This window comes from Lagenorhynchus albirostris, chromosome 11 (genome assembly GCF_949774975.1).
Source record: "Lagenorhynchus albirostris chromosome 11, mLagAlb1.1, whole genome shotgun sequence".
Taxonomy (NCBI): Eukaryota; Metazoa; Chordata; class Mammalia; order Artiodactyla; family Delphinidae; genus Lagenorhynchus; species Lagenorhynchus albirostris.
Window position 1 is genome coordinate 69,097,671 of NC_083105.1, and position 25,200 is coordinate 69,122,870.

The window sequence follows — 25,200 nt, forward strand, 5'->3', positions numbered from 1 at the left end:
AGTAGTGTATCTGGAGCCATAAACAAAAGATGATTCTTAAGCAAAATTGGAGACAATAGAGCAATTTTAGCAAATTAAATAGGCATTATTTTTCATAAATATTGTTGATATTTAGCCATTTGGTCTTTAACCTATTCAAAAACAAGTACAGAGAGAGAAACAAAATAAAAGCCTTTCAGCCTGGATCCCATCACTTGAACCATGAAGATAATAAATGTTTCTTTCTTTGAAGTAAAATTTTTATTTCCTTGAGTTAGTAGGAAAATAATGGTATTTTCATTTGAAACATATCTAAAGACTGTCAACTTATTTTATGTTTCACTATTTAAGTCAAACACTCTTGTGTGACAGGTACTGAATCACCCACTGGGCCCCAAAGAAGGTGAAGTGGCAGGCCACCTTCATTAAAAACCACAGCAGGACTTCCCTAGTGGTGCAGTGTTTAAGAATCTTCCTGCCAGTGCAGGGGACATGGGTTTGATCCCTGGTCCGGGAAGAACCCACATGCTGTGGAGCAACTAAGCCCATGCACCAGAACTGCTAAGCCTGCACTCTAGAGCCCACCAGCCACAACTACTGAGCCTGCGTGCCACAGCTGCTGAAGCTGGCACTCCTAGATCCTGTGCTCTGCAACAAGAGAAGCCACTGCAATGAGAAGCCCGTGCACCACAATGAAGAGTAGCCCCTGCTCGCCACAGGTAGAGGAAGCCCACGCACAGCAACGAAGACCCAATGCAGCCAAAAATAAATAAATAAATAAATAAAAACCACAGCAGACAGCATATCTTTGTCATAGGTGCTGCCCAACCCAGTGGCCCAGGTCAAAGGGAGCACATAAGAAGGCAAGTTGATTCCTTCCGTGAAGAGTCCTTTGGGGAAGATGATATTTGTACAGGCTTTTGAAGGATGGGTAAGGTTTCACCAAATTTAGAGTAGAAGGATAGGGCAATCAACATTGAAATCAGGATGAGTAAGGTCATGAGAAGCAGTTTTTAAAATCGCATCATCATTCTTGACTAGAGGAGAAGGCAAAAGATGAAAGAACTAATATTTTCTTTTATATACAGCATTGACTTGTCCTTCAATAAGAATCTAGTTCATTTTTTTAGTTATATACACTTTATAATAGGCAATGAATCAAATGTACTATCTTTGTTATAAAATTATATTTTTGATTAAATACTCCAAGGCAAATATATTAGTGGAAGAGATAATCACATACTTATACTGAAAGAAAAAATATTTATTAGTATATAATGAAATTTAAAAAATATATATGTTAGGTTCATGGCAATTCATATCCCACTCACAGAGTGATAGAAAATTGTTTTTAAAATCTAATTTTAGCAAATTATTTTTCATACGGGTAATTGATTTGTTTTCCTTTTTAAATGCTAATACTATCATTATAGGAGACAATAAATGTTAGTTAACAATATAAGTAACTTCAATACAGAATAGCATCTGTCACAACGCAGTCAGAGCCCCCTGTAACAAATCTCCCACCTCTGAATTGTAGATACATGCTTTTGTTATTCTTTCCCTTATACAATATGGAAGAATCACAGAAATTAATGGCCTTTTAATTTGGTGTCTTGAAATAAACAAGATGAAAGACACATGTGAACTTCACAGCCATTAACAAGTTTACAGAACAGACACATATATGTGATCAAAAAATGTTTATATTTTTGGGACACTATATAAGAAATTTCACTGCCCAATCCTTACCTCTTTTTTATTGTGCCTATTGCACATGGACAACATAATGTCAGGCATTCCTCTGAGTCATCAGGCCAAACTGTGCTAGGGCAAATACCACCACGTTCCTAGACAGTGTTCCATGCTTCATTTAAACAGAGAGCTTATGACATGTGTTTTTCATTTTAAGTTCTGCCTCCTTGAATGCTGTTTCCTCTCTTTTGGCTTTCACCAATGTCAAAGGAATCTCCCGCAAACAAAAAGTGTAAATGTCCAGTCTTGTACTGGAAACCTGTCCATCCAGTGTCTTAAACAACCCTAACCTCAAAGTTCACGAGTTCATTTAGTACACTACCAAGTCAACATCAAGATTCTAATGGTCAAGGGCAATAACATAATCTATTAAAGATATTAACTGTGATGACTTTAGCTAATGTTTCTCCTTTTTGTTCAGTCTCCGAGCATATATGCAAGGCTAATCATCACAAGGATGATCAATTCTAAACACCAATCTCTAAACAGTACCCAGGTTAAAGAGTTTCTAATTCACCTCCCAACACACCCCATCATCCCCCAACTATAGAGCATCTCAACATTACGGCGTTCATCCCAATTGGCAGAATAGAACTTCCAAGAGTCTCATGACAACCGGGGGAAATGTAGACAGACCTGTGGTTGTGAACACAACCTCAAGAAGCAATTCTACTCTTCCACAAATGACCCTTCATAACTAATCTTTTCTTCTTCTCATTTCTTAAAGTCCTGTAGTATTCGTTGGCCAGAGGCTGAATATGAGATGTGAATGCTGCATTGCAGAAGCTTTCAGCAAGATCTTTAAAAGTAGTGCCCTGGGAAAGTGAAGCATCCATTTATTAATTACAGATAGAGGAATTGCCAGGATTCAATTTTCAAAAGAGCTACCCAATTACTCACACTCTTTGTTGCCTCATTATCAACACATGTATGTTGAACAATTATAATTTTATCACTAAACTGAAGCTGAACTTACTTTTACAAATTAGAATACATTAAAGAGACTCTCTTTCCATGAATATTATAAGTAGGTTTCAAAGATGTTTGGAAATGTTCTTGCATCCCCAAAAGCAAATAATATATGAAATTTCATTACAGCAAACTTCAGTTTATATACTGCTTCATTTTGATGTTTGCTGACTTTAAATGTTTATATGTTAAATCTCAGCCAAAAGCTCTTATGACTAAATTACTCACTGTGTAGCATTTTCTCACATAAAATGTGGAGAAATAGCCTCCTGGAAGTCATTAAAAATACATTTTTAAGTATACATTTTTGACTTAGATGTTCCTAAAAACAATTCAGTGTAAAAAATATTGGTCTCATTTGGTTTGCTAAAGCAAGTTGTGTGCTAATAACATGAAGGATATTTTTTTTTACATCTTTATTGGAGTATGATTGCTTTACAATGGTGTGTTAGTTTCTGCTTCATAACAAAGTGAAGGATATTTTTTAACTCTATAACTTCTGTTATCTCTTAGTGTTTCTCAATTTTCTGAAATTAATTTAATTATTTATTCAAGAAATATTTTGAGCACTTCCTATGTCCCTGGCACTGTGCAAAGCACAGGGGACATTCAGGTGAGTGAGGGAATATAGTCCCTTTGGGGGCATCAGGCTGCAGTTGTGATTTGGAAGATGTTCAGGCAGCATTTCACCAGGACTGGGTGATTGTTTGGATGGAGACAGGCACAGAGAGGAGTCAAAAGAAGACCCCTCGGTTTTTGGAGTTGACAAGAAGCCATCTGGTGGTACCATTCTCAAAAGTAGAAAAACAAAAGAAGGAACAGGTCCAAGGGAGAAAGACCAAGAAGGAAAGCTGCTGAGGTGACATGCTTGCAAGATAGCTAGACATCCATATCTGATAGGCAACTGAGATGAGGAGAGTTATCAGGCTAGATATATAATTTTAGTAATGAATGAGACTGCACAGAATGTGTGTACAGGATGAAAAGAGGGAGTGGAACCAAACCCTGAGAAATGCTAACTTTTAAGGGACAGATGGAGTTAGAAGAATTTGAAGAAGAAGCTGAGAAGGAGAGGCCAGAAAGAGAGTAAGAAAAAATTCCAGTAGCATGTGGTGTCAGGGACTCCATGGGAACAGCACATTCTGAGAAAGAAGCAGTGAGAACTAAATCAGTAGGGCTGAGAAGTATGGCATGGATTGACCACTGAGGAAATCAGGCTGACTTTCAAGGAGACAGCTTCATGGCTAGGGAAATGAAAGGGAAGTAGTGGAGACAGTGATTGCCGACTTTTTTCAACATGGAGAGAAAGAGATGGCAGAGGCTGGAGGGGATCTGGAGCTTTCATTTTAAAACCCCAAAGGAAGGATTTTAGTTTTGTAAGGTGAGACTTGAAACCCTTTAGTCACTCTTGGAAGGGGACCTGTGACAAAGAGCATAGAGATAAAAGCATGAAAGAGATAGTATCACCAACCTTACATGAAAAAGAAATACTTCCATCAATAAATAGTCCTGGATAGGACTTAGTTATAAATAAATAAAAATAAATAAATAAAAAGTCTTCCCCGAACCTGTGTTACTTTCTCTCTGTTGATTATTTACTTAAATATATACACTTAAGTACCACCTCCTTCCCTAAAGGACTTGAGGTCGATAACAGCAAAACAATAAATAAAAACTAAAATTATATTACAAAATTGCAAGGTAGATGTGGAGGTTTGGGGAAAAAGGAAGAATAAGATAGAAAATATAATAAATGTATAAATAAATACAGAAGTATATACAATTATAAATTGTAAATATATAAATTATAAAATAATAAATATAAAATCTTTAAAGTGTTCCTACCATTTAACTTAACAATGTCTCATCTGAGGAATTTATCTAAGCAAATAATCTGTTATATGCTGAAAAATTATGTACAGAAATACTCATCAAAGAGTTATTCGTAGTAACAAAAAATGCAAACAATCTAATTTTGCAGTTATATGACATTGGTTAAATTAATTATGATACACCCAGATGATTGAATAATATTGGGGAATTAAAAATAATATTTTTAAATAATACAGAATGTAATACACAAAATTGTATATATCCTTTGAATTAAATTTATATATATAAATAATTTATACTCATAAATAATATTTTCAAAATAAAAGCAGTGATTACCTATGGATTGTAAGATTATGAGACTTTTATTTTTCTTCATATTTTATGTTCCCATTTTCCAAAATTTATATAATAATGACCATATATTACTTTTATAATCAGAAATATATTATTGTTGTTATTATTAAGGCCAGATAACTTGTCTTTTTCAAAATATTTTCCTCAAGTTTAATAGGCGTTAATACTGCTTAGGATGTTGTAAAGGCTGATTCTCTTGGTCATTATTCAGCACAGAACTGGTTTAACACCCTCATCCAACTTGTCTTGATGTTTACTAGAGGTTTACATTCAATGAGGTTTTCTGACACTATACGTATTGGTGCGCCATTAAGGCTAGATTAACAAGTTAGTGAAATTCTCTGGTGATATAGCATTTGGCAGGCCGCTATTACCAGCAGTCTGTGGTCATGATTTCTCTGGAACACTCAAATAATGAAAATTTAAATTTATGGGTGGAATTGGTTTATATGACATTCTACTACCTACACACTGTATGAACTAAAACCCTTGCATTTTTAGAGTATAACTGGTAACCACAATAAAACTGCAGCAAAATCTTTAATACTCTGTTGCCAGCAACAAAATTAAATAGTGCCTGATTATGTTAAATATAACTTATTAAACTGATTCTCTAAAAATATTTATTTATTTAATTCAGTAGATGGATGTTAAAATTCACTCCAATCCTGAGATTCTATGATTGCAAGAATTTATCATATTTGACATAGGATAAGTCTCCTTTAACAAGAATATTCAGAATAATTGCAATAGAGATTTTTCTGTATAAATCTATTCTTATTGAATATATATGTGAGCACAGTTCCAGAAATTGTGGAGACTTGTTTTTTAAAAGTTCAAAGATACCTTAAACATCTATTCATTATCAAATTATTCTTCCAACATAGTTTAAAATGTTTGCCATTGAGACTTTAAAAAAATGACCCATACAATTTTTTAAAAGTCAAAAAATTAGCATAATTTGGTTCTTGGAAATTTTGGAGTCCATGTTTTGTGAAATACTAAATTGTCTTCATTGTTTAAGCCAGGTTCAATTAGACATGCAGTCACTTGAATCTAAAATTATCCTAACTGGCGCAGTAGACATATTTAGCAAAGCCAATGTTTTCATGGTTGATTTGGGAGAGGTTTGTGTTTGAGAACATATTTGTTTATGTTTTATTACCATCTCATACCTAAATATGCTTTAGCTTACAAAACTGCAGTGGGAAATCATTCATGTTTAATTACATTTTAACTAGTCATTCTCTTGCCATTGATATTCACGAAACTGGCACTAAACCAGGTGATTTGATGTGAGTCCAGAAACATCAAATGCATTTGATGAAATTGCCTGAATTATAGAACTAGTGCTTAATTCAGTGTCTCAGCATTTAGACAATTTAATTAGATTCCTTTTACATTAATGTGGAAATCAAAACAAATGGCACTTTAGAGTTTTCCTATTCTGCTCTAAGAGCACTATGGCAAACATCTGCATAAAAGGTTAAAAGCTTCATGAATCATTTTTGTATTTTATCTACAAAATGTCAAAACTCTAAAATATTGAAAGTATCAAAATGTTTAACACTATGAACTCAAATATCAGATGATGATTGATTTCCTCAGTATTCATCTAGATGTTTTGGTGACATCATCAGCAAGACTATCTCCTACTGAACATCATCTTACCTGGAAACAAACTATGAGTATAAAATATTGGTACGTGTCCCCTTATCATTTTTATAACTCATTCAGAGTCATAGAGTTAAATGTCAACATCATTTTAACCAGTCCGTTTCAAAATATTTCCAGATTCATGGTCTAGCAACCAAAAACTGTGTTTGTCTACTTACTTACAAATATGGCATCAATAAGTTTTAAGCATAATGATTATAATAAAATATTAGGTCCCCAAGATTTATGGCAATTAATGTTGAAGGAATGAAAATAAGGAAATAATAATGATCACTTGATCACATACTATTTTTGTCTGAGTTCAGTTAGGGAAACTGAAACATCACATGTGTTGAAAATAAAGTGATAAATAACATAGGAATTAGAGGTTTTATGAATGTGGGAAGAACTAGGCTGCAAATACCTGGAAGTCTGTAGCTAGAACATCAGAGAAGCAATTACTCATGACTTCAGTCCACAGCACTGGAGAAGATGGCCAAGTCAGAGTCACTGAGAAGATCAAGAATCTACCACAGCTGGCTGCCATGACTGTGGAGGAGGGGCTCATGGAAAGATCTGTGATGCTACCATGTCTGGCTATGAAGTGAAGCTCCTGGAGAGCTACCACATATGTCCAACATGCTCCCACCACGTCCTCCCAAGACTAGTGGCTTCTTCTTTATTTCCAAATTCCAAATCTCCAGTAGTTCTTCTCATTGGCAAACTCTATGCCAGAACCATACAGGGAAGCAAATCCTTAGAAATATAGTTATCGCTTTTAAAAGTGTTGGTGGTTGGATCAACTCAACATTCATAAACATCCCTTTACCTATATTTAATTTCCAAATAAAGACAAAAATATTATATTTCCACCTAATATGTTGCAACTATTATTCATTCAACTGAAGACAAGCTCACCTCCACAAAAGATGAAACATAAAGCCCCATATCATTTTATGCATCTCTGGGTGATCTTTGTTTCTTTTCTAGATGATTCACACTCCTTCTTTGATACCATGTAGTTAAATATTGAGGTTACAGGGTTAATCATTGATTACACACCTTAGATTTTAAGAGAATTGAGCAGAGGAAAAGATTAGTTAATGTAAAGGAATATATTAATAGCAAAGCAAGGAAAAAATACATATGACTTCTGCGGCCCTTGTTTGTGAAACCACCCACAGGGCTGTAGTTAGTATTTATAATATCCTTCTTCCATTAGTGTTCTATATTGGCACCTAACTAGTCTTGGCTCTTTGCCTGACGTGGTAGCCCGCCATTGCAGTGTCCCTTGCAATGGGACACTGCAATGACGAATATTGCAGTCCCACAAGGAAGGGAACGTTCCTTCCTTGTGAACTAAAATCTCTAAACATGTGGAGATTAAAGTACAGGAAAAGTGCTTTGAGAGTAGATCAGTAAGCTACATATTGAGAAGTCACTCTTATTTTCCTTACATTTTGTCTTTTTGGTTATTAACACATTCACTTTGGCAATGCCCTCAACCCCTATGGTGAGAGTAAATTTGCCTGGGTGGGACCCTCCCAGCCTGAGGGACCTCATGCAGCACTTTAATTGCTTCAGTTTATTTCTACCACTCCCTGCACACTGCATTGACTCCACGTCAAGTGCTGGTGAACAAAGGGCACCTTTTCCATTGACCCTCGTGCTCTACTTTCCTTTATCTTACTTTTAGCTTCAAATGTTAAAATGGGAAACTAATCAAGTCAACAGCAGCAAACAACAAACCATTGATTATTATCCCTGAATTCCTTAAATCATTTTCCTGGAGTTGAGTGTAAGCAAGAAAACAAATACTGAGTTTAGAGGAAAACTTTCTAAAGTAATGGCAGCATCCCTCTATCTATAATCAGAACTGCTGCATACCTAATAAATAAGAACCTATTAAATGAAAATTCATGTGAATGAATTTCAGGAGATAGCAGTGAATAAGAAGGAAAGAGTTAAAGAAAATTTAAAGGCCATAGCATAATAGTCTAGAGAAGACAAAGTTATGGGGTGACAATAATCTTCCAGTATTTTTCTCATTTTCATCCAAAGTCATTAATGAGGAAAATTTAGTTTAGTAAAGGGGGAAAAAAGACTTCTTGAGTAAAAAGATCAAAGGGCTGGACTGGATTATTGAAAGGAAACTTTATGAGTCTTGTCTGTGGTTCCAGAAAAACGGTCCTGTGTTAAGAGAGGGGTAAAGTAGGTGACCATAAGGTCCTTATAACTTCTAGCTTTTTCATATTATATCTTATTTACAGAGAGGAAAAGTAGCCCCAAAAGTCTGTCAATATAATATAAATGTAGCAGAACAAGGTGTAACAATCGTTATGTCATGTACGTTCCAGGGATAGGAATAGGGTTTGGGGAGGCTTCCTGGTAAGTTTATGTTGCACAAAGCTCTACCTCCCACAGAGCCTTCTCTTAGCCCCTTAACAGCCCTATGAGCTTTGTATCATTAAATACATGTTACGTAAGTGACTATTTAAGGTTACACAACCAGAAGAGAGAGTAGAGGGTATGTGGAATACTTATTGACCACTAATGAATAAAAGCTCTTATGAATAAAGTTTGTTCTACATACTTTAATCAATATTAAAATAATTTGACAAATAAGCACTTGCGCAAGCATAAATCTTAAAGAAGGACATTTGTGATTAATAAAAGAAGTATCTCCAAAATCAGTTGTTACTGTTTGGTTTCCTCAAACATTGTCAGTACAGGAAAAGCATTATAATGAGGAGATAGAGTTTGTGCTTTGGAGTTTGTTAGACCTCTTGAATCCTGACAAGCATGAACTGGATTACTTTGGAAAAGTTACTTAACCTCTCTGAGCTGCTGTTTCTTCCCCTATGAAAACAGAGAAAATAACATACATCCCACAGAGGTGTTTTGAGTAGAAACTTCCCAATAGAGTGTATTTTTCTTTCCTTCCTTTTTTTCCATCTGTCTTTATTTATTTTCTACCTAATTTGGTCCCTTCAGCTTTTATTAAAACCAAATAGAAGTCACCTAGCACTAGCATCAGATTCTCAGGACAATTACAAATTACAAGACAAATATAAATAGAGATAATCAGCTCCCATGAACAGTGAGTTTATATGTACAACCAAAGGGTTTCAGCAAAATAATCAAGAATTACCAAATGCTTTGAACCTAGGAGAATCTGGGAGACCAATGGCATTCTTCTGGAGCAGCACATTCCCACAGAAGTACAAGGGGAGCCACATATGTAATCTACATTCTCTAGTAGCCACATTAGAATAAGTAAAAAAGAAACCAGTGAAATTAATTTTATATTATCACTTCAAAATGGAATCGATATAAAAAATTGAGATATTTTCATTCTTTTTTTATATACTAAGCCTCTGAAATCCGGCGTATTTTACACTCACAGTGCATGTCAATTCTAGCCACGTTTTAAGGGCTCAGCAGCCACATGTGGTTCATGGCTCCCACATTGAACAGAGTAGCACTAGACCTCAGTCTTCTGGGAAATATTGAACATACAAAACAGAAGCCACCGGAAGGAAGCCCACTCACTATCTCTTGTAGGTAATGACAGGTTGCTAAGAGTTACTCCAGCCCAGATCTCAGGTCTGTACTGAGTTTCTGGGCCAGAAACCAAATGCCCCTTGGCAAGCCTCTGACCTCCTCATGAGCTTCTTTGTGACTTTTTAGAGGTTTTGGTCATTGACTTGTGAAACAGACAAACAAAAACATGTTAGTCTTCGGACCAATAGGATAGACTTCTAAATACCCAAAGCTCTGGTGGGAACAAAGGGACTTGGTGAATATCCTCAGAACTGCAAAAGCATTTTATGGTCCAGCTGTGAGGCCTTATGCCTTGAATTGGCTGGGAACACCCAAATCAGTCCTATAACCTGGCTTTGAAAAAAGGGCAATTTGGGGCAATTTATTGTCTTTTATTTGTTTGCAAAAATCAATGGAGCCTCATTAAAGAAAGGAAGGGGTTGGTCTTTCTGCTAGTTAATTTGATCTTTGTTGCTGTTTAGACAGGTGTGAAGGCTAGAATTATCACGTGTATTTACAGAATTTTTTGACTGGAACAAACCATTGTAAATTTGGTCATCAAACTTTTTAAACCTAGACACTCAACAGGGAAAAGCTTTAATTTTTGGACAATTAAAAACCACACATTTCACTTTTAATTTCTCACCTATTGAAGGTTTTAAAATGTTTGACCCCTGATGTTACCGGAATTGGCACCCCAAGTCAAGCCCTCACTGTACCTCATTAGGACCTCTTGCCAAATAGGCTCCAACTTGCTTCGTGAACTTCAACTTGACTCCCTTCTCCAGGTATTCTACCTCCCTTTGCCGCCCCCCACCCCCACTGCCTGTTGTCAGTTCACCCCATCATAACCTTCCTGAGGGTCTCCTTTAATCACATCCTAGCTATGACTAATAATTATTTTCCAGTGCTATGTTTCAGGTATATGTACTTTGCCCATTTAAAGCCTCACAACAATCCTTAAATGTAATGACTCTATGTGCATTTTACTGTTGAGAAAACTGAGGTTTAAAGTCCAAGATCAAACAATTTATAAGTGCTCTGAACGGAGATTTAAACCTCAGTAGACCGAGCCTCATTTCATGAACAAGAAACTATCTCAAAAATACTTGGTGGCTCCTCATCTTCTTATGTAAGACCCTCCATCATCCAACATCCGAATTTGCATAAATCCATGCTTTTATTTAACATCATTTCAACTGTCAGATATGCCAAATCTTTGTACTTTAAACCATTTTCAAGGCCCATTTTATTTTACCCAGCTGAAATTGGTATCTTCATTTCCCCAGCTGGAACCGGTCTTTCTTTTGTCAGGGTCCCAATAAAAACCCTTTACAGCCAATTTTTTTTTTTTCTTTGCGGTACGCGGGCCTGTCACTGTTGTGGCCTCTCCCATTGTGGAGCACAGGCTCCAGATGCGCAGGCTCAGCGGCCATGGCTCACGGGCCTAGCCGCTCCCTGGCATGTGGGATCTTCCCGGACCGGGGCACGAACCCGTGTCCCCTGCATCGGCAGGCAGACTCTCAACCACTGCGCCACAAGGGAAGCCCTACAGCCATTATTAATTTAAGACACTGCCTTGCCAAACTAGCTGTTTGACCTTGTGCAAGGCAACTACTGTCTCTGGTCTTGTTCCTCCTCTGTGTCCAAAAAGATTGATAATGATAGCTGTCAGGTGTACTTCCCTGGGTGGTTGAAAGATCAAAATGAATAATAAATATTAAAGTACGCAGTAAGCTGCAAGTGCAACACAATGTAGGAATTTTGTGGTGTCTACCTTCATATTTTCTGTGGTGCTTGGCACCATGTCTCACACTGAAATGGACCTCTTTCTCTTCTTTTTTTGAATTTTTGAATTTTATTTTTTGTATTATTTTATACAGCAGGTTTTTATTAGTCATCAATTCTATACTCATCAGTGTATACATGTCAATCCCAATCGCCCAATTCAGCACACAACCAAACCCCCCCCCACGGCTTTACCCCCTTTGTGTCCATACATTTGTCCTCTACATCTGTGTCTCAATTGCTGCCCTGCAAACTGGTTCATCTATACCATTTTTCTAGGTTCCATATATATGTGTTAATATACGATATTTGTTTTTCTCTTTCTGACTTACTTCACTCTGTATAACAGTCTCTAGAGCCATCCACGTCTCCACAAATGACCCAATTTCGTTCCTTTTCATGGCTGAGTAATATTCAATAGTATATATGTATCACAACTTCTTTATCCATTTGTCTGTCTATGGGCATTTAGCTTGCTTCCATGACCTAGCTATTGTAAATAGTGCTGCAATGAACATTGGGGTGCATGTGTCTTTTTGAATTATGGTTTTCTCTGGGTAAATGCCCAGTAGTGGGATTGCTGGATCATATGGTAATAATATTTTTAGTATTTAAAGGAACTTCCGTACTGTTCTCCATAGTGGCTATATCAGTTTACATTCCCACCAACAGTGCAAGAGGGTTCCCTTTTCTCCACACCCTCTCAAGCATTTGTTGTTTGTTCAAGCATTTTCTGATGATGCTCATTCTAACTGGTGTGAGGTGATACCTCATTGTAGTTTTGATTTGCATTTCTCTAATAATTAGTGATGTTGAGCAGCTTTTCATGTGCTTCTTGGCCATCTGTGTGTCTTCTTTGGAGAAAGGTCTATTTAGGTCTTCTGCCCATTTTCTGATAGGGTTGTTTGTTTTTTTTAATATTGAGCTGCATGAGCTGTTTATATATTTTGGAGATGAATCCTTTGTCTGTTGATTCATTTGCAAATATTTTCTCCCATTCTGAGGTTGTCTTTTTGTCTTGTTTATGGTTTCCTTTGCTGTGCAAAAGCTTTGAAGTTTCATTAGGTCCCATTTGTTTATTTTTGTTTTTATTTCAATTACTATAGGAGGTGGATCATAAAAGATCTTGCTGTGATTTATGTCAAAGAGTTTTCTTCCTATGTTTTCCTCTAAGAGTTTTATAGTGTCCGGTCTTACATTTAGGTCTCTAATCCATTTTGAGTTTAATTTTGTGTATAGTGTTAGGGAGTGTTCTAATTTCATTCTTTTATATGTAGCTGTCCAGTTTTCCCAGTACCACTTATTGAAGAGACTGTCTTTTCTCCATTGTGTATCCCTGCCTCCTTTGCCATAGATTATTTGACCATAGGTGCATGGGTTTATCTCTGGGCTTTCTATCTTGTTCCATTGATCTCTGTTTCTGTTTTTGTGCCACTACCATACTGTCTTGATTACTGTAGCTTTATAGTATAGTCTGAAGTCAGGGAGTCTGATTCTTCCATCTCTGTTTTTTTCTGTAAAGACTGCTTTGGCTATTCGGGGTCTTTTGTGTTTCCATACAGATGTTAAGATATTTGTTCTAGCTCCATAAAAAATGTGATTGGTAATTTGATGGGGACTGCATTGAATCTGTAGATTGCTTTGGGTAGTTTGGTCATTTTCACAATATTGATTCTTCCAATCCAAGAACGTGGTATCTCTCTCCATCTGTTGGTATCATCTTTAATTTCTTTCATCAGTGTCTTATAGTTTTCTGCCTAAAGGACTTTTGTCTCCCTAGGTAGGTTTATTCCTAGGTATTTTATTCTTTTTGTTGCAATGGTAAATGGGAGTGTTTCCTTAATTTCTCTTTCAGATTTTTCATCATTAGTGTATAAGAATGCAAGAGATTTCTGTGCATTAATTTTGTATCCTACAACTTTACCAGATTCATTGATTAGCTCTAGTAGTTTTCTGGTGGCATCTTTAGGATTCTCTATATATAGTATCATGTTATCTGATACTTTTCCAATTTGTATTCCTTTTATTTCTTTTTCTTCTCTGATTGCCGTGGCTTTCTTCTTCTTTTCCAATTTGTATTTTACTTCTTCTTTTACTTCTTCTTTTCCAATTTGTATTCCTTCTTTTCCAATTTGTATTGGAAAAAGAAGGAATTGTATTCCAATTCCTTCTTTTTATTGGAAAAAGAAGGAATTGTATTCCAATTCCTTCTTTTCCAATTTGTATTCCTTTTATTTCTTTTTCTTCTCTGATTGCCATGGCTAAGACTTCCAAAACTATGTTGAATAATAATGGTGAGACTGGACATCTTTGTGTTGTTCCTGATCTTAGAGGAAATGCTTTCAGTTTATCACCATTGAGAATGATGTTTGCTGTGGGTTTGTCATATATGGCCTTTATTATGTTGACATAGGTTCCCTCTATGCCCGCTTTCTGGAAACTTTTTATCATAAATGGCTGTTGAATTTGTCAAAAGCTTTTTCTGCATCTATTGAGATGATCATATGGTTTTTATTGTTCAATTTGTTAATATGGTGTATCACATTGATTGATTTGTGTATATTGAAGAATCCTTGCATCCCTGGGATAAATACCACTTGATAAATCCCACTTGATGGTGTATGATCCTTTTAATGTGTTGTTGGATTCTGTTTGCTGGTATTTTGTTGAGGATTTTTGCATCTATATTCATCAGTGATATCAGTCTGCAATTTTCTTTTTTTGTAGTATCTTTGGCTTGTTTTGGTATCAGGATGGTGGTGGCCTCATAGAATGAGTTTGGGAGTGTTCCTCCCTCTGCAATTTTTTGGAAGAGTTTGAGAAGGATAGGTGTTAGCTCTTCTCTAAATGTTTGATAGAATTCACCTGTGAAGCCATCTGGTCCTGGACTTTTGTTTGTTGGAAGATTTTTAATCACAGTTTCAATTTCATTGCTTGTGATTGGTCTGTTCATATTTTCTATTTCTTCCTGGTTCAGTCTTGGAAGGTTATACCTTTCTAAGAATTTGTCCATTTCTTCCAGGTTGTCCATTTTATTGGCATAGAGTTGCTTGTAGTAGTCTCTTAGGATGCTTTGTATTTCTGTGGTTTCTGTTGTAACTTCTCCTTTTTCATTTCTAATTTTATTGATTGGAGTCCTCTCCCTCTTTTTCTTGATTAGTCTGGCTAATGGTTTATCAATTGTGTTATCTTCTCAAAGAACCATCTTTTAGTTTTATTGATCTTTGCTATTGCTTTCTTTGTTTCTGTTTCATTTATTTCTGCTCTGATCTTTATGATTTCTTTCATTCTGCCACTTTGTGTTTTGTTTGTTCTTCTTTCTCTAGTTCCTTTAGGTGTAAGGTTAGATTGTTTATTTGAGATTTTTCTTGTTTCTTGAGGTAGGCTTGTATAGCTATAAACTTCCCTTTTAGAACTGCTTTTGCTGCAACCCATAGGTTTTGGATTGTCGAGTTTTCATTGTCATTTGTCTCTAGGTATTTTTTTATTTCCTCTTGATTTCTTCAGTGATCTCTTGGTTATTTAGTAACGTATTGTTTAGCCTCCATGTGTTTGTGTATTTTACGTGTTTTTTCCTGTAATTCATTTCTAATCTCATAGTGTTGTGGTCAGAAATGATGCTTGATATGATTTCAATTTTCTTAAATTTACTGAGGCTTGATTTTTGACCAGTGATGTGATCTATCCTGGAGAATGTTCCATGCACACTTGAGAAGAAAGTGTAACCTGCTGTTTTTGGATGGAATGTCCTATTAATATCAATTAAATCTATCTGGTCTATTTTGTCATTTAAAGTTTCTCTTTCCTTATTAATTTCATGCCTGGATGATCTGTCCATTGGTGTAAGTGAGGTGTTAAAGTCCCCCACTATTATTGTGTTACTATCAATTTCTTCTTTTATAGTTGTTAGCAGTTGCCTTATGTATTGAGGTGCTCCTATGTTGGGTGTATATACATTTATAATTGTTATATCATCTTCTTGGATTGATCCCTTGATCATTATGTAGTGTCCTTCCTTGTCTCTTGTAACGTTCTTTATTTTAAAGTCTCTTTTATCTGATATGAGTATTGCTACTCCAGCTTTCTTTTGATTTCCATTTGCATGGAATATCGTTTTCCATTCCCTCACTTTCAGTCTATATGTGTCCCTAGGTCTGAAGTGGGTCTCTTGTAGACAGCATATATATGGGTCTTGTTTTTGTATCCATTCACAAGCCTGTGTCTTTTGGTTGGAGTATTTAATCCATTCTCATTTAAGGTAATTATCGACATGTATGTTCCTATTACCATTTTCTTAATTGTTTTGAGTTTGTTTTTGTACGTCCTTTTCTTCTCTTGTGTTTCCCACTTAGAGAAGTTCCTTTAGCATTTGTTGTAGAGCTGGTTTGGTGGTGCTGAATTCTCTTAGCTTTTGCTCATCTGTAAAGCTTTTGATTTCTCCATCGAATCTGAATGAGATCCTTGCCAGGTAGAGTAATCTTCGTGGTAGGTTCTTCCCTTTCATCCCTTTAAGTATATCATGCCATTCCCTTCTGGCTTGTAGAGTTTCTGCTGAGAAATCAGCTGTTAAATTTATGGGAGTTCCCTTGTATGTTATTTGTCATTTTTCCCTTGCTGCTTTCAATAATTTTTCTTTGTCTTTAATTTTTGCCAATTTGATTACTATGTGTCTCAGTGTGTTTCTCCTTGGGTTTCTCCTTGAAATGGACCTATTTCTTAACTTGGCACATTTACCACTAAATTGTAAAAATAAACAAACAAAAAAGAACACATGGAAACTTTCCCTAATGATCCTTTGGCTGTTTAATTTTTTATTTAAAAAATATGTAAACATTACTAGATGAATTTCCCTGGATAATTTATTTATCTTCAAAACAACTTTTGCTTTTTATATGTTTCTAGAAAAAATTATAATCTTTCTGGCCAGAGTGAAGGCAGAGAAAATCATTTTTATCAAAGAAAATTAAAATACCAGGTCTTCCCCAGTGGCACAGTGGTTAAGAATCTGCCTGCCAATGTAGGAGACACAGTTTCGAGCCCTGGTCTGGGAAGATCCCATATGCGTGGAGTGACTAAGCCCATGTGCCACAACTACTGAGCCTGCACTCTAGAGCCCATGAGTCTCAACTACTGAGCCCATGTGCCACAACTACTGAAACCTGTGCTCCTAGAGCCCCTGCTCCGCAATAAGAGAAGCCACTGCAATGAGAAGCCTTGCACTGCAATGAAGAGTAGCCCCTGGTTGCTGCAGCTAGAGAAAACCCACGCACAGCAACAAAGACCCAATGCAGCCAAAAATAAATTAAATAATTTTAAAAAAAGAAAATTAAAATACCAATTAATTATTGATCAAAACATTCTTTCTTAATACAAACATCAGAGTTATTGCCATCTACCCACCTACATCCAAACCCATTCATGCCAATTAGGCCATTGAGTTTGTTCTAAGCAAAATTCATCTGAAGCTGTACTTGCTATGACTTTTTTCCCTTATAGGTCTATATTAAGATTTATCTCTTACAAGATATCTTGGACCTAAAATTTTGGCTTCAGCTATAGTAAAGACTAACCAATGTAAGAGATTATATTCTTCTACCTTCTCATTTAATCATATTACAAATGTAAATTTTTAGTTATGGCAAGGTCCTCTTGAATACTCCAGCTTGAACTAATAATCAGGGGCTTTCTTAAAACAAAAAATATGGCTTTACCAGTGAGGGATTTGTGAGCCAGTAAGAGTGCTCCAGGATGTATTCTCTTAGCTTCACACAGAACATACATGCTTCTGGTCATTTTCCCATTCCCTTCAGAGGAAACAAAATTCTAAAAACAAATATAAGTATATAACTACCTATTGCTTGTATATTCTTCTATGCTGGTATAATCTTCTTTTGCTCATAGGATTTTATAAGGTTTAGAAAAGTGCAAGATACATATGAAAAGCTGACCTGCTGTAAAAGTTCAAGTGGTCCCCTCACCCAGACTTTCCAGGAAGAATAAAAAATGAACTTCAGGCCTAATCCATAACATAAAAATCTCACTCCTTGTTCCCTACTAAAAAACAGGATGATTGGGAGCAGTTAATGTCTTGGATTTATATAACTCATTTTTTTCCTAAATTGCTCAATTTTTTGTACAGGTTTCAAATGTATCCCTATAAATTAAACATTAAAAGAGTAAGAGTAATAAATAAAATTTGTATTTGACTGGCTTTAATATTTTCTAGAGGTTTGTACATTAGATCTGGCACCAACCTGTGAGGTAGCTACTTTGTCGGTAGATTCAAAATTGACAAGAGAGTGTATAAATGGTTCCTTTTAAGGAATAGTTAATACAAATATGCAACTGAAGCTTAGATTCCATGTATCTTGTCCTTCAGATTCTTTTGACTTAACCATTCTGCTTTCCCTGACATTTTAATCTGTTCATTGGGATTTCATGACAAGTTCAATAACACTAAAAGAAAAGATATTGCAGTCACTAAGATTGCCTCTATGAAAAAAACTCAAAGGTAAAAGGAGCCCAAGTCACAGTCTACAAAATTTGTGCTCATTACACACTGCTGATAAAAGACCGAGACAGAGAGAGAGAGAGAGAGAGAGAGAGAGAGAGAGAGAGAGAGAGAGAGAGAGAGAGAGAAACTACTCTATATTATCTAGATTAAACCTGTTTATTTTATGGGATTATTTTTCTTGGTTGTCATTATAACAATGGATACATGCCATCAGGGAGAGACAATTTTAAAAGAAAAGTAGAAAAAGAAATTTAAACCAAAATTCAATTTTCATAATTATTCATTGAATGTTATTGACCTAAAACAAATAGACTGCCAGCTATTTCTCCAGCAAAAATGGGTTTATTTAGTATCAGCAGAGAATTGCAGTTTGTGGTCTGCAACCATGATGAGCTATGTGCAGGTTCCCACATAGCAAAAGAAGGAGAATTCATTTATTGAGGGAGAAAAGAAAGTTGAGAGGGTAATAGTAAACAAAGGGTCCATGGCTTTACATTGGCTCAGTTGTTGCCAAAAAAAGCGGGGTCTTTCCTCTTCCTTTAGGGCTCAGCTATACATGAAGAGCATGAAAGCTTCCCCTTCTGACCACCTGACTCTAATTTAATTGAGATTTCTGTTTATTAATTTTTCACATTTCCCCCTTTTGATCAAGACCTTTCTCTGAAATCATTGCTGATCAAGAGCCAGGTTTACCACTCTTGAGGGACCTTTTCCCCTCAATGCGAGGAAAGACCTTTCTTGAGTGTAGTGTCCCATATTGGAGGGAAAGCACACAGATGGAAACCTACTAATATCACATTCAAATACAAGGAGGAGTAGAAGGGAGAACTCTGAGACACTTTTATTTAAAATCCATAAGTTATCAAGATCATAGACAATGGAGTTCATTTGAAGTGTTATGTCATCATCAAAGTTTTGATGACCAGCTTCCAACTGGTCTGATTGGGATATCTTGGGAAATCTCTTTCATCAGATGTTTTCTGCTTCAATTTGGGGAAATCTTTACCTTCAGTTCACCAGATGATGTGCAGGTCCAGTCAGGTTAAGTGTGGCACATTAATCCAAGAGTCTATTCCCTGGCATTTGTCAGTACAAGTGTTTGTTAGCAATAGTTATTAGGGGCTTTTCCAGTGGGGTTGAAGAGAATTATTCTGGAGGTGTCTTTTCCAATAGACGAAATCTCCAGGTTGCAAGTTTTGGTGCTTAAGGTCTTCACCTCCTTAGGGTGCACTGTGAAAAGATTGCTCTACCAAGACATGGTTATTTTTAATTGAAGCAATTAGACCTTTGTGATATTGGAGTATCTCTCCTTTATCAATTGCTGTCAAAAGAAGAAGGAGTCAAGTGCATTGGGCATCTTGTGACTATTTCAAAAGATGAGAGTTTAACAGTTCCTAAAGGGGTGGATCTACGATCTAGAAGGACCAGAGGCAATGCTTTTGACAAAAGTATTTAGAGGACCTCTACAAATTTTGCCAGTTGAGTCTTAATAATGCTGTTAGTGCATTCAACTGAACCAAAAGATTGAGGGTGGTAAACACAGTGAAAGTGCTGTAAAACTGGCCAAACAATTAAAATATTTGACCTGCAAAACACGTTTCTCAATCACTGTGAAGTTTAAGAGAAGTTCCTCAATACAGATAATCCTTTCCAAAAGGATTTTAGCCACATAGGCGGCAGTAGCCTGTCTGCAAAGGAAGGCAGCGTCAAAACATACATACCATGGCTAAAACATATTTATATTCATGAGATGCAGGAAGTTATAGGAAACCCAATTGCCAGATCTCAAATGATCCACCAGTTTAAAAAGCCCATTAGCAGTATGAACAGGCTTCCCTTGGTTGTATTTCAGACAAGTGGGGCAGTGAAGTGGGCACTTTTTACAGCTTTATTAATGTTTCCCACAGTATTGGTTCATTAATGCTATAATTTGTCAGAATACCAATGGTTTAATGTCTGTACAGTGGTGAGGAATGGAGATTTTAGAATCTCCGGTAGGACTGGGTTGTTATTTCGTCTAAACTAGAGTTCACTCTTTATCAGACCAACAACTGTTGAATCTCCAATCTTGTTTTTCCTTTTCTGAGGCCCATTGTTGGGCCTCTCTAGCCAGTTTTTCTAAGTTATCATTCAGGGAAATATCCCTTTGGTCCTGACAAAGGTTTGTCTGCTCTTGCTTTCTTTAAGGGCAGTGCTCTCTGTAGAAATGTCAGCAAGGTGATTCCCCTTAGCTTTAGAGAATCAAGTTTATAATGTCCCAGAATCTTAGTAGCTAAAGTAGCAGGTAATAATTTCATCCAATAATTCCTGAACATAGGGGCATTTTAAAAATTTTATTTCCACCAGAAGTAAGGAAGCCATGTTGCTTCCGCAACATTCCAAAATCATGAGCGACTCCAAAAGCATACCTGCTATCAGTATATATATTGGCGGTTTTGCCCTTGGCTAAAGTACAAACCCATGTAAGAGCATATAATTCAGCCTGTTGAGCTGAAGTAACCATAGGTAAACATCAACAACATCAAAAGGAGTTGCAATAACAGACAAAGGATTAATCTCCAAAATATACAAGCAGCTCATGCAGCTCAATATCAAAAAAACAAACAACCTGATCCAGAAATGGGCAGAAGATATAAACAGACATTTCTCCAAAGAAGATATACAGATTGCCAACAAACACATGAAAGGATGCTCATTATCACTAATCGTTAGAGAAATGCAAATCAAAACTACAATGAGGTATCCCTTCACACTGGTCAGAATGGCCATCATCAAAAAATCTACAAGCAATAAGTTCTGGAGAGGGTGTGGAGAAAAGGGAATCCTCTTGCACTGTTGGTGGGAATGTATATTGATACAGCCACTATGGAGAACAGTATGGAGGTTCCTTAAAAACTAAAAGTAGAACTACCAAACGATCCAGCAATCCCACTCCTGGGCATATACCCTGAGAAAACCATAATTCAAAGAGTCATGTACTACAATCACAATGTTCATTGCAGCACTATTTACAATAGCCAGGACATGGAAGCAATCTAAGTGCCCATCAATAGATGAATGGATAAAGAAGATGTGGCACATATATACCATGGAATATTATTCAGCCATAAAAAGAAATGAAATTGAGTTATTTGTAGTGAGGTGGATGGACCTAGAGTCTGTCATACATAGTAAAGTAAGTCAGAAAGAGAAAAACAAATACCGTATGCTAACACATATATATGGAATCTAAAAAAAAAAATGGTTCTGATGAACCTAGGGGAAGGACAGGAATAAAAATGCAGATGTAGAGAATGGGCTTGAGGACACAGGGACAGGGAAGTGTAAGCTGAGATGAAATGAAAGAGTGGCATGGACATATATACACTACCAAATGTAAAATAGATAGCTAGAGAGAAGTAGTTGTATAACACAGGGAGATCAGCTTGGTGCTTTGTGACCACCTAGAGGGATGGGATAGGGAGGGTGGGAGGGAGATGCAAGAGGGAGGAGATATGGGGATATATGTATATGTATAGCTAATTCACTTTGTTATACAGCAGAATTTATCACACAATTGTAAAGCAATTATACTCCAATAAAGATGTTTAAAAAAAATGGAGTTGCATACCCAGCACATACCCAGCACAATATTTGCCATTGTCACTCTTTAAATAAGAACCACCAGTGAACCATGAGAAGTCAGCATTACCTAAAAGATTTTCCTATAGATCATCATGAGGAGTCAGTAGGTGATCTGTCTATGTTAAGCAGTCATGAGGGAATTTGTTGATGTCAAAAGTGAGAAGAGTAGCAGGGCTCGGGTTATGATGTAAAAGAATCATGTGAGGAGCAGTTAACAAATAGACTTCGTAGGAGGTGAGGTGGTTGACTGAGAAATGTTGAGTGTGATGAGAATTCAGGAGGGATTTTATTGCATGAGGTGCAAAATGGTTAAGGGAGATCCCACGATTATCCTCTCAGTGGCTTTAACCAATAGCTTACCATGTATTTATGTGCCATGGAAACGTTGTCACCCTGCTTGCAGACTAATAGAAATTGGACAATTTACCTCTAAATTTGCACTCATTGTCTCTAATGGGCTAGGAAACTTACAGGGCTATTGAGAAGATTAAATATCGCCCAAGTAACTAAAGTCACTTCAGGCACAGGACAGTCACTTGAGATGTGGAGTCACATTCCACAGGAACCAACACAATATCAGGCCCATTCCAGGAATTCCCTGAGTAGGATGGACTCATCAATTAATTGGAGAGGGTGGCGGTATAACCACAATCATTCCTTCAGTGTTCCCATATTAGAGAATAATATGATTGGAGGAGGTTGACAAAGAGAAAGGAAATGGGCAGTAATTTGAGGGAAGTAGTGAGGGAAGTAAGACAATGTCATGCACAGAAATGCAAGCATACAGTGACTGCCTTCTTAAAGAAATAGGATAACACAGGCATTGTTTTCTGGTCATAATTATAGAATTTGAGGGCTGAAAAGCATCCCTGGAGATCCTAGACCTACTCCCTCATTGAAGAGGTAAAGCAATCAAGACCCTGGGAGAAGACTGTAGAGATAGGGACAGAATTGAGTTCTGGGATTGGGCTATACAACCCCAGGAGCAGCAGGGGTCCAAATTCTCCCCTCAGGCCTGACTCCCCCTTTTCTTTCCCAAGGCCACTCCGTCACTATTCCTGTCCTCATACATGTGGATGATTACTTCACAGATTTTGAAGATTCAACATACAGATCAACAATCTGCATATAATGTATTTCCTCTTTTTCCTTTTGTATTTTCACTCTTTCTTGTTCCTAAGCTTTTCTTTCTCTTTTCCTCTGTTTTACAATTCTCATGTTGAAGGACTTGGTCTCATCCAGGCCGATGAAGCCATTGGAACTTCAATGTCTATAAATCCCTCTCCAGCCCTGCTCACCCATATTTTTGCATTGACCCAGTTTCTGACCACCTAGTTACAATGAAAGACTGAATATACCAATGGACCACAGCTGACCATGTGTAAAAATAGGACTCTGACCTGCAATAGGCAGCAATGAAGCCAGGAACCAACACATTATCTACAGTTTTCAGGCCAGGAAGCAGGCTTACCATGTATAAGTCAAATTAGTAGGAAGTTTGACCACTGTATCTAGCAACCATCTCAGGAATCTAAACAATAATCCTATAACAGTTGGTCTAAAATGGCCATATTTATAACTGAGAGTTTTCCTAATTTTTTGTACTCACTTCCAACTTAGGACCAACCAGAGAAAGCCAAATATGCACCCCTGACAATCACAGAGGATGACCTCCTTCTAGATAGCTTCATACAGCTTCCTCTTTCTACAGCCTCTAATCAGGACACAGCTGAAGACTTCCCTTCTCCCACTGTAAATATTCCCCACTCCTCTGTCTGATTTTGAGTCTCTGTCAAAATGCAAGTTATAGTGGCTGACTTCCTTACTCCAGCAAACTCTGAATAAATATTCTTGAGTTGTTCTCATTTGGTTGGCATTTGTTTATTAGACAGTTAATTATGGAGGTCTCACTGAGGCCCAGTATGAGCTTCCTGTTACTCCAGACCCCAGCTGAGGTATGTGTGGTACCCATAGATGCCCCTTTATGCCACGCTGCTTGCAGCTGGTAGAGTTCATGATGATGTGGTAAATCCACTGGGTCTGAACTTCACTGTCTTTGTGTGAGTTCCTAGGCTATTTATTCTGTTTGGTGCCCATTTGTTTAGCCTCCTTGGTGGAATCAGGCCATTCCTTTTCATCCCTTTTTGCTGTCTTTTGTGTTACTGTTTTGTGTTGTGCTGTGTAAAAGTGTTGTGTGTCATAAGAAGGAGAATCAGGGGAAAAAATCAAGAATAGGTCTCATGAGACTTATTTGAGCTGACCTCACAGACCCTTGAGTTTAACATTCTCTTTGGACTGGCATCCACCTGGATGAACTTTGTTGAAGGCCATGAATCAAACCAGAGGAGGTTCTCCTTCTGTCTTGATTTTTATGTTCTAAGAGAATATTCTCTCTGGTTTTCCACTGGCTGGGAGTACAGATGGTTCAGTTGGTTTAGTCTGTGTTCAGAGGCAGCTGTCATTTTGGAAGCCCAAGACATGAGGTGCACAAGCATTACATTTGTACCAACTGTCACCTTGGGATATTTAAGTCTAAACTCTCTCTTCTATCAGAAAAAAAAAATCTGATTCTTGTACGCACTCTCATTAAAATCCTAATTTTGTTCCCCTTTCTAAATGGCATAACTTCACCAAGGAAGATTTGGGTCTTCAGTGCCCGCTCTGGAGAAGACTTAGTTAGAACAAAATTGTTCATTTAAGAGGAGCCTTAGAAAAGGAAGGAAGATTTCATAAGCCCAATGGGCAGCACTTTCTGATTCATAAGATGAGGACTCCAAACCAAATTCTGAATCAAAAATTTCTTCCTAAAAGATTCTTTGGCCAAAGCTAATGAACAATTTGACAAACAGGCAAAAATAAACTAGATTTATTTCCCTAGTAGATTTTCCACTCTTTGTACTCCAGTTGGGTCCCTGTATCCAGTTTTCCCTCTTTATTCTTCTGATCTCTCTCCTTCTGCACCTCCACCCTCCTCTTGCTCTTGTCTAGATTCCTAACCTTTTCCCCTAAATTCTTCTAAAACACCAAAGTACCAATTGCTTCCAAATATTCATCCCTGTCATTACCAGATGTGCAGGCAACTGTAGAATTGAAGCCTTGAAACTAAGCTTAATTGAGATCTATAATGAATGACTTTCCTAACCTAAAGAAGACCAGCAAATATTCATGGATATATTTAGAATTCC